General features: G+C 33.6%; 1 long non-coding RNA gene across 1 annotated transcript; it reads right to left on the minus strand.

Annotated features, from left to right (window-relative positions):
- Positions 1-6,003: 6,003 nt before the first annotated feature.
- On the minus strand, positions 6,004-7,957 carry LOC121809727. Its single transcript, XR_006052300.1, has 2 exons — positions 6,263-7,957; positions 6,004-6,171 (listed from the first exon to the last, which is right to left on the minus strand). It is a non-coding gene; the product is annotated as an uncharacterized LOC121809727 (long non-coding RNA).
- Positions 7,958-14,599: the final 6,642 nt, after the last annotated feature.

Genomic DNA, 14,599 nt, shown 5'->3' on the forward strand with positions numbered 1-14,599 from the left:
TACATTATTGGAGGTGGGGAAATCACTACTGTGCAATGAATGGGGTAAAGCAAGCAAGTCTTTGAAGGAGAGGAGAGAGACAGCTGTTGAGGGCCCTATTTCTGCTTATCACATTCATATGCAATATTCAACATAAGTTAGTTTAGATTAATAATTATTAAAGTGGATCAAATTTTCTTTACTTCGGAAATGAGTCAGTCTTCACATGTAATGTTGCAATGCAGTAAGGATGATTTCCATATTGGATGCTCAAGTTTACTGGGTTATTCATGTGCCAACCCTATTTTCTGACTTCTTGAATTTCATAAACATAATTTAGCATATGTATATATTCTAAACATCAATTTTTGTAATGCTTAAGAAATTAATTTTCCAAGTTTTGTTATTAAAAAAAGTTCAAGTTGGAGAGGAGAATGTGACTGATAGAGACTTGAGTCCAAGGGGACATTGATTAGTGTGAGCATGTTCCTCTCCCTCAGTTTTTCTGATATGCTGTCTGGATGTAGGACTTCCACTCATTCATTCCTCTTATCTTTTATTTAAGTTTCTTTTACTAGATTTCATTGTAATTGAAAGCTCAGTAGAATGAGCTGTGGAGTATTACTATTTTACTAATTGTTGTCAATGCCCATGTATTAGAAATTTAAGGGGATATATTTTGAGAGTTTTGGAAATATTTGAAGTCTTGGAATTCAACGTATTGGTGTTTTATATAAGTCTAAATTATGTGTATGTTTTCAAATAGAGGGAGTTTTAAAATGAGTTTGATTCTTTGGATACATCACTTCAAAGTTAAAATATCTAAGAGTAATCCAAGAATTACGAAAACTCAATATCAAATTAGAACTCAAATAATGAAAAGAATCTTTCAAATTATAAAATTGTTATTGAAAAGAATATTGTTAAGTAGTATATATTGTTGGAAATTATTTATCATCATATATTCAAGAATGCATAATTGAATATAAATAAAACAAGATCTTTGAACATCATGTATTTCACGTATTAACCATAAGCACAATGGAACGAAAACTTACCTTTATGATCCATAGCGGAAGCGATTGGGGAAGACGGAGAGAACTTCCTCGGTCTTTCTTTGGCGTAGTAGCACAACTCCAACTCTAAAGATTTGTTTCTATCTCTTTCCCTCATTTATGTGTTCTCTGTAATGTGTGTTATTTGACGGAATGACCACACTTGTATTTATAGGCAGAGAGAGGACAAACCCTAATTATAAAACCTTAAAGCCCTTTCCATCAAAGTGGCTATTTAATTACGACGTTTCTTTAGGGTCAAGTAATATCAAAATCAAATTAAATAAATGATCATAATAAGTTGATTTGATTTTGTTAGTCAATAACATAATTAAGGTCAAATTCATGACAATCAAAAGCATATATATTCTTGACTAAATTAATGCTAATCAAGACATTATTATATATAAATATCCCAATTTCTTTAATAGCAATACACTAATAGGAAACATATATATTAGTCAATAATTAATGATTAATTAGGAAACGTCTCATTTAAATCAATAATCAATATATTCAATTGATAGTTAATTAATTAGGGAAAGATGTGTCTAATACCAAGTTAATGTATTATATTAAAAATCCAATTCTATTTAGGATTCTATCACATGTCACATATGTGAGACATAAAACTTACATTCTCCCACTTGGCGAACATGTGGAACACAAAGTTTTCGATTCTCCCACTTGTCACACGTGATAGAGCCAGTGTAAAATAGACATAATAAACATAAGGCGCGCATAATATTAGATTTTATAAATACTTTCATCATTGGCAAACATAAGCATTATATTAGTGAGACTACTGATGTGAGTCAAATTGAGCGTATGTCATTTAGTTGACATAGTTCCTTCCATGTACCACATCACCAATAACCGCACCAAAATAATCTATAAGTGACACAACGCCCATAATTGTCTTATTTCAAGACCTCCTGCATTAATACTAAAAACGTATATATGTATATCAAATAATAAGTTTATGCAGGAAAAGTAGAAACAACTTTATTGAATTCAAAATATCCATAACTTAAGTGTCTGAACCAACATGGAAACATAAAGATTAGACGTTTCCATACCCAAGACCCATTTTGTTAACTCATTCTATAAATGTCTTAGGCGGTAACGCCTTAGTTAAAGAATCAGCTACTATAAGCTTTGTGCTTATATATTTTATAGATATTCTTTATTTCCAAACTTCATCTTTCACGACAAGAAACTTTAATTTCATGTGTTTAGCTCATTTGAATACTTGTCATTCTTACAGAAAGATACAATTGCACTATTATCACAATACAATTTCAAGGACATGGATATTGAGGAAACAATACCAAGGCCTGGAATAAAATTTTGCAATCATTAATGCTTCAAAGCAAGCCATAAATTCAGCCTTAATGATGGATGTTGAATTAGAACTTTGCTTTACACTTTTCCATAATATGGCCCATCCAACCATAAGAAAAATGTAACCAAAACTTGATTCTCTAAAGTCAACACATCAAGCATAATCTGAATCGGAATATCCAATCACTTCTAATTGATCAGATTTCCTTAATGTGAGCATAAAATCTTTTGTTCCCTTTATTATCATCTTTACATCTCTCCACTGTTCAATGTCAGGGTTACTTTGGTAACGACCTGGCATTTCGAGCGCAAAACTGATGTCTAGTCTAGTACATACTTGAGCATACATCAAACTTCTCACAATAGATGCATAAGGAATATTTTCCATCTCTTTACGTTCTAATTCAGTTTTTTGACATTGATTCAAACTGAATTTGTCACCTTTATGAATTGGAACAACACTTGAAGAACATGCACTCATCCCATATCTCTCTAAAATTCGATCTATGTAGCTTTTCTGAGACAATTCAAAAGTCCATGTGATTGATTACGAGATATTTCTATCCCTATGACGTAGGATGCCTCACACATATCTCTTACGTTGGAATTTTAGAGAGATAAATTTAGTGTCATGTAGTAATCCAATGTCACTACTAGCAAACAATATGTCAACATATAGAACCAAAAATATGAAGTTGCTCCCACTAACCTTGAGGTATATGCACCAATCAACGGTGTTTTCTTTTAAACCAAAAGCAGTAATAGTGTCATGGAATTTAAAATACCATTGTTGAGAAGCCTGTTTCAGTCCACAAATTGATTTCTTAAGTTTGCAGATTAAATTTCCATTCCCTTTCTTAATGAAGTCTTCAAGTTGTTTCATGTAGACTTCTTCTTCCAAATTATCATTCAAAAAAGCAATATTCACATCCAATTGATGTAGTTCTAAGTTGAAATGGGCAACAAGTGCCAAAATTATTCTAAGTGAGTCTTTCTTTGATACTTGAGAGAAAGTCTCTTTATAATCAATGCTATCTTTCTGAGCATAACCTTTGAAAATGAGTTTGGCTTTAAATCGTTCGATTAAACCATTCATGTCGATTATGGTCTTGAAGACCCATTTACACCCAATACATTTGTGTCTATTAGGTAATTCGATAAGATTCCATACTTTAACATAATCCATAGATTTTAACTCTTCTATCATGACATCAATCCATTTATTAGAATTATTACGCTTCATGGCTAGTGAATATGAAACTGGATCGTTATGTATACTTATATCGCAATTAGATTCTTGACGATATACCACATAGTCATCAGAAATGGCCAATCTTTGTTTTCGTTGAAAATGCCTTAATGACACTTCTGTAGATGCTTCTTCCACACCTATGTTCAATGACTTTGGCATCATCATTAAGTGGTTGGTCATTCAAATGTTCAATATTGTTATGCTGTTCAACAATATTTGACACACTTAATTCTTGAGGAAATGATGGAAGAATGAAATCTACCCTTATTTCACTAATGACCGCATTATGGGTGTTAAAACTCCCACTGATCTCAGCATTCTTAAAGAATCATATATTTCCAGTTTCTACAATTCTCATGCTATCATTAGGACAATAAAACCTATACCCTTTGGATTTTTCTGGTAACCCATAAAATAACCACTAACTGTCTAAAATTCAATTTCTTTTCTTGCGATAGAGTATACTCTAGTTTCCGCTGGACAGCCCCAAACATGAAGGTGCTGCAAACTGGGTTTTCTACCTGTCCAAAGTTCATAAGGGAGTTTTTGGTACAACCTTACTAGAAACCCGGTTCAATACATAAATAGCAGTTTTAAGAGCATAAATTCACAATGATATGGGTAAGGTAGAATTATCATACTTCTAACCATGTCCATGAGAGTTCGGTTTCGTCACTCAGCAAAATCATTCTGTTGAGGCGTACTTGGCATAGTGTATTAAGCACAAATGCCATGCTTTTCTAAGTATTTGGCAAAAGGTCCAGATAATTGACCAATTTTAGTGGTGCAGCCATAATATTCACCATCTCTATATCGAACAATTTTCACCTTTCAATTTAATTGCCTTTCAACTTCAATCAATGTTAAAGTGTTTCTGTTGCCTGAGATCTTTCATGCAATCAATAAATATATCCATAATGTGAAAAAACATCAATGAAGATGATAATACTTTTCTCCACCAAAATTAGGGATATCAAAAGGTCCACAAATATTTGTATGTATAATTTCAAGGAGCTCATGCTTCTTGTGGCATTTTTCGTACTATGCTTTGTTTGTTTACCTTTAATACAAACCACATAAACCGTAAAGTTTGTAAAGTCTAAATTCAAAAGAATATTATCCTTCACAAGCCTCTTAATTCTTTCACTAGAAATACGACCAGTTTCTTATGCCATATGAACGATAAATTCAAAAGAATAATACCCTTTAGATGCTCCTTTAGTTGAGTATGAGATGTACTCCTTTCATGCTCCTTTGGCCTTTGCGCTTCTTGGACCAACATGTTAATCAATTCATAAAAGTTCACTTATCTTTTATAGTGTTATAATGAATTGGGAATGGTTCATATTGAGGAGGTAAGAAGGTTATGAAGAATTGGACAAGGAAACCCCCGTCCACCGACAATCCTAACTTTCCCAGCTTGGAAGCGTTATTCATGTATATCACATGCTCGTACATAGGGCTGGAGAAAAATACCGAAATGTCGAAATACTGGCCTTATCGTACCGAAAAAATACTAAAAATACCGAATTTTCGGTATACCGTGATTTTCAGTACGGTATGATACCTTACTGAAATATTTCGGTAAGGTAAAGGTATGAATTTGTATATACAACGGTATACCGCGGCATACCGAAATTCGGTATATACCGTAATTTGAGGTATATACCGTAAAATATGAATATAATAATATATAAAGTATTTTATATATTTTTAAATTATAAAATTTATTGTGAAATATAATATAATATGAATAAAATATACTAGTATTTAATACCCCGTATATTATTTAAATTACTATAAAATATAAATAGTATTCTAAAAACTCAAATATTCAATTTTCATTGATATTGAAAGTAAGGTATACCAAAAAAGTATGGTATACCGAACTTTGGTACGACATACCGAAAATGAGGTACGATATCGGTATGAAAATTCTCCATACTAAAAATAAGGTATACCGAAGTTCGGTATACCGAAAATTTTGGTAAGATAAAGGTATGATTTTTTCGCGTACCGAATTTACGGTAAGGTATACGGTATGGTGGTTTCGGTATAGTATACCGTACCTACCCACCCCTACTCGTACATGGTCCGAGAACCATCATATTGCATGCTCATGAGATCCTTCATAAGTTTTCCTGCAAGAGACTTATATGCAGTTTTTTGAAGCGATATTAACATTCTGCAAATATTCTTTTGCAACATCAGTTTGTAACGACCCGCTAAGCCGATATTATTATAAACTATATTATTAGCTTGATTATTTATATAAGTAAACTTTATGCGATTAAATCCAAACTGCGATAGATCGTCATTGTTGTTTGTTTTTGACGTCAGGTAAATGAATAGAACATGTAGATATATTACACATATATGAATATAATAAATTTAATAAATAAATAAATAAGATCCCAAAATGAAAATTTTAATGCCCGGTACATTCAACAAAAATCCAACAAAATTAAATTTATACATCCTGCGTTCTAGGAAAAATCGGATACTTCAACGAGGACAGCCACGAGCAGGAACCGAGTATACCTACACCAAATTAAATGAATAAGTAAACAAATCCTCAAATAATTAAATTAATAAACAAATGAAAAGAAAAAAACAAATCAAATTAACTAACTTGGTCACCAAGTTTCTCAGATATTTTCCTCCTCAAATCTCTCTCCATACTCCATAAATCTCTCCCACACAAGAACCAAGAGATTTGAGAATCAGGAGCCCTCCATTGCCTTACACCAAATTAGGCATAGAAGTTCTAAACTCAATTCAAAAGATGAGATAACCCTTAGCTAAATTACAGCTTCCGTTGCCTGCCGAGGCTGCCACAAGGAGCCAAGAGCTCGACTATAAATACCACACCCCCACCTCCTTTCCTCACCATTTTCGACCCCTAAAAATCCACAAGTAACGGAGGAGCAATGAGGGAGGAAGGAAGTGGCAGCGCGAGAGGGCAGCCCGTTAAACCAAGAGGAATCACCAAGCCGAGGTAATCTCCCAACACCATCCTTTGCATCACATTAGAAATCCCACATGTAGCTTGAAATGTTAGAACCATAGATGAGACCTTAGATCAGTAGCTAACTCATGGAACGAATCAGTAACAAGGCATGAGAATAAAGTACCAAAATGAGTTATGAAACCATAAGCCATCTCTCGGACAAAAATAAGTAGCCAACATCTTAGTCCTTAGAACAAAGCTACTGCCCAGAAACTAAAAGTTTAATAGACCACGTTTTAAGAGGATAAGAAAGGGATAGGGGACTTAGCTAAATTCAAGGGGCTGTCTGGCGACGAACCGGCGACGACGAGCAGCTTCCAAGCTCTCGGACAGCAGCTGCCCCGAGCTCGCAGCATCGCGGCAAGACGGAGGGGAGCTGGAGCGAAGGTAGCAGCAGCCGTCGGTAGGAGCTGCTCGACGGCGAGAAGCAGCGACAAAGACGGTGCTCGCTGGCTGGTGTGAGATGTTGACGGCGGCAGCTCGAAGAGCAACCGCGACTCCTGCTGTGAGAACGGCGGTGGCGGCAGAGCGTGTACCGGCACTGGACGGTGGAGGCAGCACCACTGAGAGCTCACTGTCGGGCTGAATACGACGTTGGGGTCTTGACCGGGTAGAGAGTCGACGGCGAAGAGAAAAGAGAATAGAAGGGAAGAGGATTTGCAGGCGCCGCTACTGGGTTGTCCTCAAATTAGGGATTTGCAAGGAATTGGGAAGGAGAAAATGAGTTAGTATCGTAGGTGATGAAGAATGGGTTGGTACCCATTTTAATTAAATATTGTTGGGCCCTAATAATTAATTGGTATAATGGGCTGTTTTTATTTAAGGAAGTGGGCCGACTCTCTAATTTAATTAGGCCAGGAAGTATTCTTATAATTGTTGAATCGGTTGTGATGAATTAAACAATTGGGCTGAAAATTTAATATTAGTTTGGGCCGAGATTTTAATTGTTGGGTTGGAATTAATTTAAGGAATTGAGTTTGGAGCTTAATAAATTAATCCCTTAATAAATTACTAAGTTTCTGAACAGAAAATGTTGAAGCTGGAAATGCGAAGGACCGACCGGCGTCGCCCGCGACGCCTCGGGCGACCGCTAAGGAAATAAAAAGAAAGAGGGAGACGGAGTTCTCAAGTCACAGAAATAATTAAGTTTAATAAAGAAGTGCTATTAATTAAAGTTCCCAATTTAATAAATTTAATTAATATGCAAGTTTCTAAAAATTTTTAACGGTGAACACACGATAAAAGAAATAAAGTAGGGGCATGCATTCCTATAAGTATGTGAATTTCTCGAGTCTTATTAGTACGTTGTGATATTTTCAAAAGGGTATGTTCGCAAGTAAAGTCGGAACGAAAGATTCAAGTTAAGGGAACTAAACGATCAAGGTGAGCTTTCTTATACTAAAATACAAATCGTATTTTATGAAAACACGAACACATGTTCATGAATTTTAAAAATGTTGTCTTGCCATAAATGTTTTGTGTATGATGCCTATCTGTTTGGCTAAGGCCAAGTGACTTATGAATGATGATATATGTGAATCGATTCGATTTTGAGTCCTGGTAGGGTGGTGTCCCTACTTGGAACCTCTGACCGTGAACGGCAGAGAAGGTGACCGTGGAAGGTGGCCACCTTCCCGGCACATGGAAACCTCTGACATGTTGGGCAGAGAAGGTGACCGTGCGAGAACACCATCTCGACGGCACAATGTGATCAGATATGGCTAAGTACAGGAAAAAGGGACTGCAGTCCAATGTGATATTTTTAGTAAGCTCGGGTCTTTTCAACAACACCCCGAGTGTTACTGTGATGATGGCTTGACAATATTTTCAAATGTATATGTGTAATTTTCGGCAATGTGTTCACTGAGTACTTTTTGTACTCAGCCCTGCATATATTTCTAAATGTGCAGGTTGAGCAGCGAAGTGGTGGAGGAAGTGCTATTGAGACAAGACATTTAATTCAGTCAGATTTTGACTCTCGGAGGTTCATGTCTTCATACATGGAACCGCGTTCATTTGCTTCTGTTGTGTATTTTAAAAGACTCAAGTCTATTTTGTTCAAAACTCTGATATTATGAAATTTTTTTCAAACAATTACTCGAGTCTTCATGATCGAGTATCTTTCTTCTATGTACCAGCATTTAATTAGTCATGTCTCGCAACCAATGCTTGATTTTATTTTTTCCCCTTGTTTCTTTCCCCGCTTCTTTAATCCTCCCCTAGTCGCGATCAACCGTGTTTTCTATCCTTAGAAAATGCGGTCGTGACAGAGTTACTGGGAGGCTTGCCTTAATATTATTGGCAACGAACATTCTTATGAATTTTAAACTTAGCATGTTAGATTTTTCCAAGCATTATGGGAAATCAGCCGAACTACTTTCAAATGTAAGATTGGCTTGCTTGTCATTCAACAGTGCTAGGTCCAAATCCATTACTCCAAGTGTGAACTCAAGTTTTTATTTTCATTCAGAGAAGTTGGTTCTATTAAATTGGGGAAAGTTAGGTAAACATGCTAGTAGAAAGCGATGCTTGACATTATAGGAGCAATTAAAAGAATGAATGCTCACATATAAAAGCTTTGAATAATAACAGGAACATTAATTTGAAAACCCATATCATGAGGTAATTATGACAGGAATAATAACAGGAACATTAATTTGAAAACCCATATCATGAGGTAATTATGAAAACTCCTTTGCGTAGTCTTCATACAATAATAAACATCATGCTTTTAATATTCATATCTTAGTTTAATAATTGAGTAATAATAAATTGGTGTTACCTTTGGGTAATCGACACCAATTTATATTATTAACTCCATTAGTATTCATTATGTCGCAAAAGACTATTTCCTTTCGGAATCTAGACCTTTTTATGACAAACAAACTATGTAGATAACGAATAGCCACAACAAGCATGATGATTAATTGCATAAACAGATTTTTATATTAATTTGATTATAAACTCTTCTTATTTTACCTCACTTTGGTGATCGCAAAATAAACATAATATAATCAAGAATGTATAGTGAGTAATTGCTTAAGTAGATTTTCAATTAATTTGATTATAAACTTTTATTATTTTACCTCAATTTGGTGATTGTAAAATAAAGTGATTAATTGCTTAAACAGTTTTCATATGCATTTGATTGTAGACTCTCCTTATTTTGCCTCACTTTGGTGATGGCAATATAAACATAATATAATCAAAGTACATATTAAAACAAGAATTGAATTATGTAATCATTCATTCTACCGCCTCGGTAGATTCATAATCATAAAATATTTAATTGAAATCTCAATTCAGCAATACATATATTCAAAATTAATTTACATACAGTATACACAATCAATATACCCAAATCAATTACATATGCATAAATAGAATCAATTTGGAAACAAATATTTCAAAACATAATCAATACAAAATAAACAATCTTTAATTGATACAGTAATTAACCAGTACATTCATAGACAAATTATGCGAACAAAATTAAATAAATCCTTTCACCCACTGTCTTGATGCATGCATAAACAATTTTTCCATAAAGAGACAATCAAAACATAATTATTTAATTTGATAAGTGCGCATAATTAGACACATGAATCCATTAAATTTGAATACGTAATACACGAATTGAACCAACTTAATTTGAATTCACAATTCAATAGTCACTGTACGCGTGATTCATAATCCAAACAAAGCAAAAATCAATTCACTAAACATCCCAACAAATTTTAATTTGGAAAATATCTACGATTGTAATCAAATATCACTGAATCCACAAGCACCCATAATCAAGTCCAATATGGAGTATATTATTTGGAAACAAACATTGTATTTCAATTGTGGCACATAAGGGAGATTTGAAATGTGAATTGAACAAGAAAAAGGATTCTCACGAGATTTTGAATTATTTGAATTCAAAAAATACTATTAGAAATGGGTCACTCACCCCTTAAAAGGGGTCATAAGGGGGAGGGTTATCCACACTTAAATAGATTAGATGGGATCTTCACCAAGTCGATGTGGAATAGAATTTAGAGAATTTAACACGCCCCCTCACGCGTGGGCCGGAAAGGACATCGGTCTTCCATCACGTGGGTAGGCAATGCAAGAGAAACCATCATCGATGTGGGCCGGAAAGGACATCGGTCTTCCACTCGTGAGGTAGATAAGAGATAAAGAGAGAACCATCATCCACTTGGACCCGCTCTGATACCATATTAGAAATGGGCCACTCACCCCTTAAAAGGCCTCATAAGGGGGAGGGTTATCCACACTTATATAGATTAGATGGGATCTTCACCAAGTCGATGTGGGATAGAATTTAGAGAATTTAACAAGTACTTCATCAATAAAAAAAAAGCTACTGAATTCATCAACACAAGACAATAAACGCAATTAATTGTCTCACAGCGCAAAGATTTAAAACAAAAGACATAAATTATGGTTTCAATAATACGAAAATACATGAGTTCTCAACCATGCTCTGATACCACATGTTGAAAATTATTTATCATCATATATTCAAGAATGCATAATTGAATATAAATAAAGCAAGATCTTTTAACATCATATATTTCACGTATCAACCATAAGCATAATGGAACGAAAACTTACCTTTATGATCCATAGCGGAAGTGATTGGGGAAGACGAGGAGAACTTCCTCGGTCTTTCTTTGGCGTAGTAGCGCAACTCCAACTCCAATGATTTGTTTCTCTTTCTTTCCCTCGTTTATGTGTTCTCTGTAATGTGTGTTATTTGATGGAATCACCACACTGTATAGGCAAAGAGATGACAAACCCTATTTATAAAACCTTAAAGCCCTTTCCATCAAAGTGGCTATTTAATTAGGAGGTTTCTTTTTGACCAAGTAATATCAAAATCAAATTAAATAAATTATCATAATAATTTGATTTGATTTTGTTAGTTAAGGTCAAATTCATGACAATCAAAAGCATATATATTCTTGACTAAATTAATGCTAATCAAGACATTATTATATATAAATATCCCAATTTCATTAATAGCAATACATAATAGAAAACATATATATTAGTCAATAATTAATGACTGATTAGGAAACGTCTCATTTAAATCAATAATCAATAATCAATATATTCAATTGGTAGTTAATTAATTAGGGAAATATGTGTCTAATACTAAGTTTCATGTAAATCAATAATCAATATATTCAATTGGTAGTTAATTAATTAGGAAAAAATGTGTCTAATACTAAGTTAATTTATTATATTAAAAATCCAATTCTATTTAGGATTCTATTACCCATCATAAAACTTACATATATTTGAATAAAATAATATACGTGGGAATTGGATAATAAATCCTTTAAACTTACATATATTTGAATAAAATAATATACGTGGGAATTGGATAATAAATTCTTAAAATAAAGGCATGTATTTAAAGTTCCAATCTAACATCGATTTTCGTGTAGGCTTTATTTCCGTATCCACTATACCATTTATTTCAAATAGATAGTATATGTCATATCATGTGATCAAATAATATGGTTGAAGATGCTTTGCTTTTTATGTTTTTCTATCTTTTATTTTCTTGCCCATTTTCATTTTTCTCAATATGTAAAATGAGGATGGAGCCCGCAGGGACAGCGCAGTTGGCAACGGAGGGGCAGGTCTTGCTGCAATGAGTCTGGGTTCGAATCCCACTATTGCCGCGTAATTGCTTTCATCTCTCAGGCACAAGTATGAGGTCTTGGCTACTGCCGTGTAGTTGCTTCCATCTCTCATGCAAGTATGAGGCCTTGGGAGAAGGGCTTTCTGGCAGCCAGTGGGTTAGGTCTCCCCCTTAACGGGCTACTGCGTACCCTGATTGAACCCCTCATATAATGTCGGGCCAAAGTGTGGGGGCCGTCAAGACGACGGAATCGCTTTTTTTGCTTTGCAAGGATGGAATTGTATTCTAATAATAGAAATTTGTTTCAACACTTTTCATATACTCATTTTCGAAAACTATTTAATATGTCCGAAAATGGCAATTACCCTCTAGAATATAATACCTATCGGTGTTTGACCATTTTTCATTAATAGCACTGCCCATTGAAAATCAAGAATTAAAATAAAAGAAGGGTAGTGATTTAACATTTCTCATAAAAGAATTGGACATTTCGGAAAGTAGCTCAAATCTTTAACAAACCATTTAAAAAAATCATTCGGTACACGGTTATTTCGTATCATTCAATAAATCTGTCATATTCCTTAGAACCAGAAAGGATAGGTTATTGGATATAAACGATAGATTTATAGGTAGATATCCCGATGTCCCATTCAAAATGAAAAGTTTTCTTTTTTGAATTGTCTCATTAAAAATAAAACGTTTCTTAAAATTGAAATAACTTTATCTCTATTTTTCTCTCTCTTACTTTACTATCTCTTCTTTAACTTACAAAACAACGCTATATAAAATCTCGTGTCAGAAAGCAAATATTTCATATTTATTGGGATGGAGGGAGTACATGTCTAGCTAATAGTTATTACTAACAATTTTAGGTACGACTAGAATATACATAAAATTAATAATTTAACATCTTATTATACCAACGTGACAATGACACGTGATTCTTGTTATTTTGTAGTACTCACTATTTTGGCTTTTAGATTTCGAATTTGCCCAATTATTCCTTTTTTATATCCTACTATTTGAGATTTCGATTTCTTTTCCCAATCCACCTCCATCGCTACAAACTTAAGTGATGCCATTTGTTACACTAAATAGTCTTGTCTTTTTCTTTTCTGTTCTTATGCTGATTCATTTCTTTTTCTTGTAGTATATGAATCTATTGTTTTTGTTTATTTCAAACACATGCATAAATTATTTTAGGAACATTAGCAAATAGATTTGATTAGGTATTGAAATTAAAATTTAATGAACCTAACTTTGATATATTAATATAAATGTAAATTATAAAATTAAAAACGGTTTCTCCTTTTGGTATATTTGTGGGCACATTCCCAAAGATGTATCCACCATTTTATGTCATTAGATCTTCAGATCGTGTGATTCTCAAGCTGCCATGTAATAGCCCAATTTAATTAAATTGGAACATAAAAAATCGGTGAAGGGAAAAATAAGCATTCTCTATTTTTAGTCTGTTATCATATTGCAGTATTATTTTATGAATATTGCAGTGTTACGCGTCTGCATCATTCGTAATAGTTTTTAACCTTACCAGATTGCAGGGTTACTTTATGAATATTGCAGTGTTACTAAGTAGTATTTGTAGTTTACATATTACTTTATAGTATATGTTACTGATATAGTTTATTCAAACGATTGCATATTTGTTCTTGCAGTATTGTTGATTATAGCTTTGTGGTATGCAGTTTCCTTCAATTTCAGGAATGCGCCTAAATGTGGGATGTGCCAAATCCGTTTCTGATTTAAATTTTTAGAAATTGACTAAAATACTCACGTCTGCAATCCAACACATAAGACTACAATCCAAACTTTATTTCATCAATTCAATCCTAGATGTCCATCTTATAGATCCAAGGGCTAGGATCAGTGTTATGGTGTCATTCTAAACATGGTGTTACCCTAATGCTTCCCGATTCCCAATTTAAAAGGGTTTGTATATAATACCATATTCTTTTTCATTTCAGTATACTCTTTTACAATGGTGGAACCGGACCACCTACATAATTATTGAATATAGATAATAATCTATCTCAACCACATGCCTTCCAAATTATGGATATTGGTGTTTATTATGTTCTTGTCAAGTTTCTAATCATAGTATAAAGGAATTTATAAAATGATTAGTTGGTGTGACGAATATCTATTAAACTCTGTTGGTGGTACAATGATATGTACAAAAACAAATTTGTATTTATTACGAACAAAATCATTTACGAATTAAACCAGTAATTAATATTTGTGCGTGTTAGTTGATTTTTATCATACCACTATACACC

Source organism: Salvia splendens, chromosome 6 (genome assembly GCF_004379255.2).
Source record: "Salvia splendens isolate huo1 chromosome 6, SspV2, whole genome shotgun sequence".
NCBI classification, from domain to species: Eukaryota; Viridiplantae; Streptophyta; class Magnoliopsida; order Lamiales; family Lamiaceae; genus Salvia; species Salvia splendens.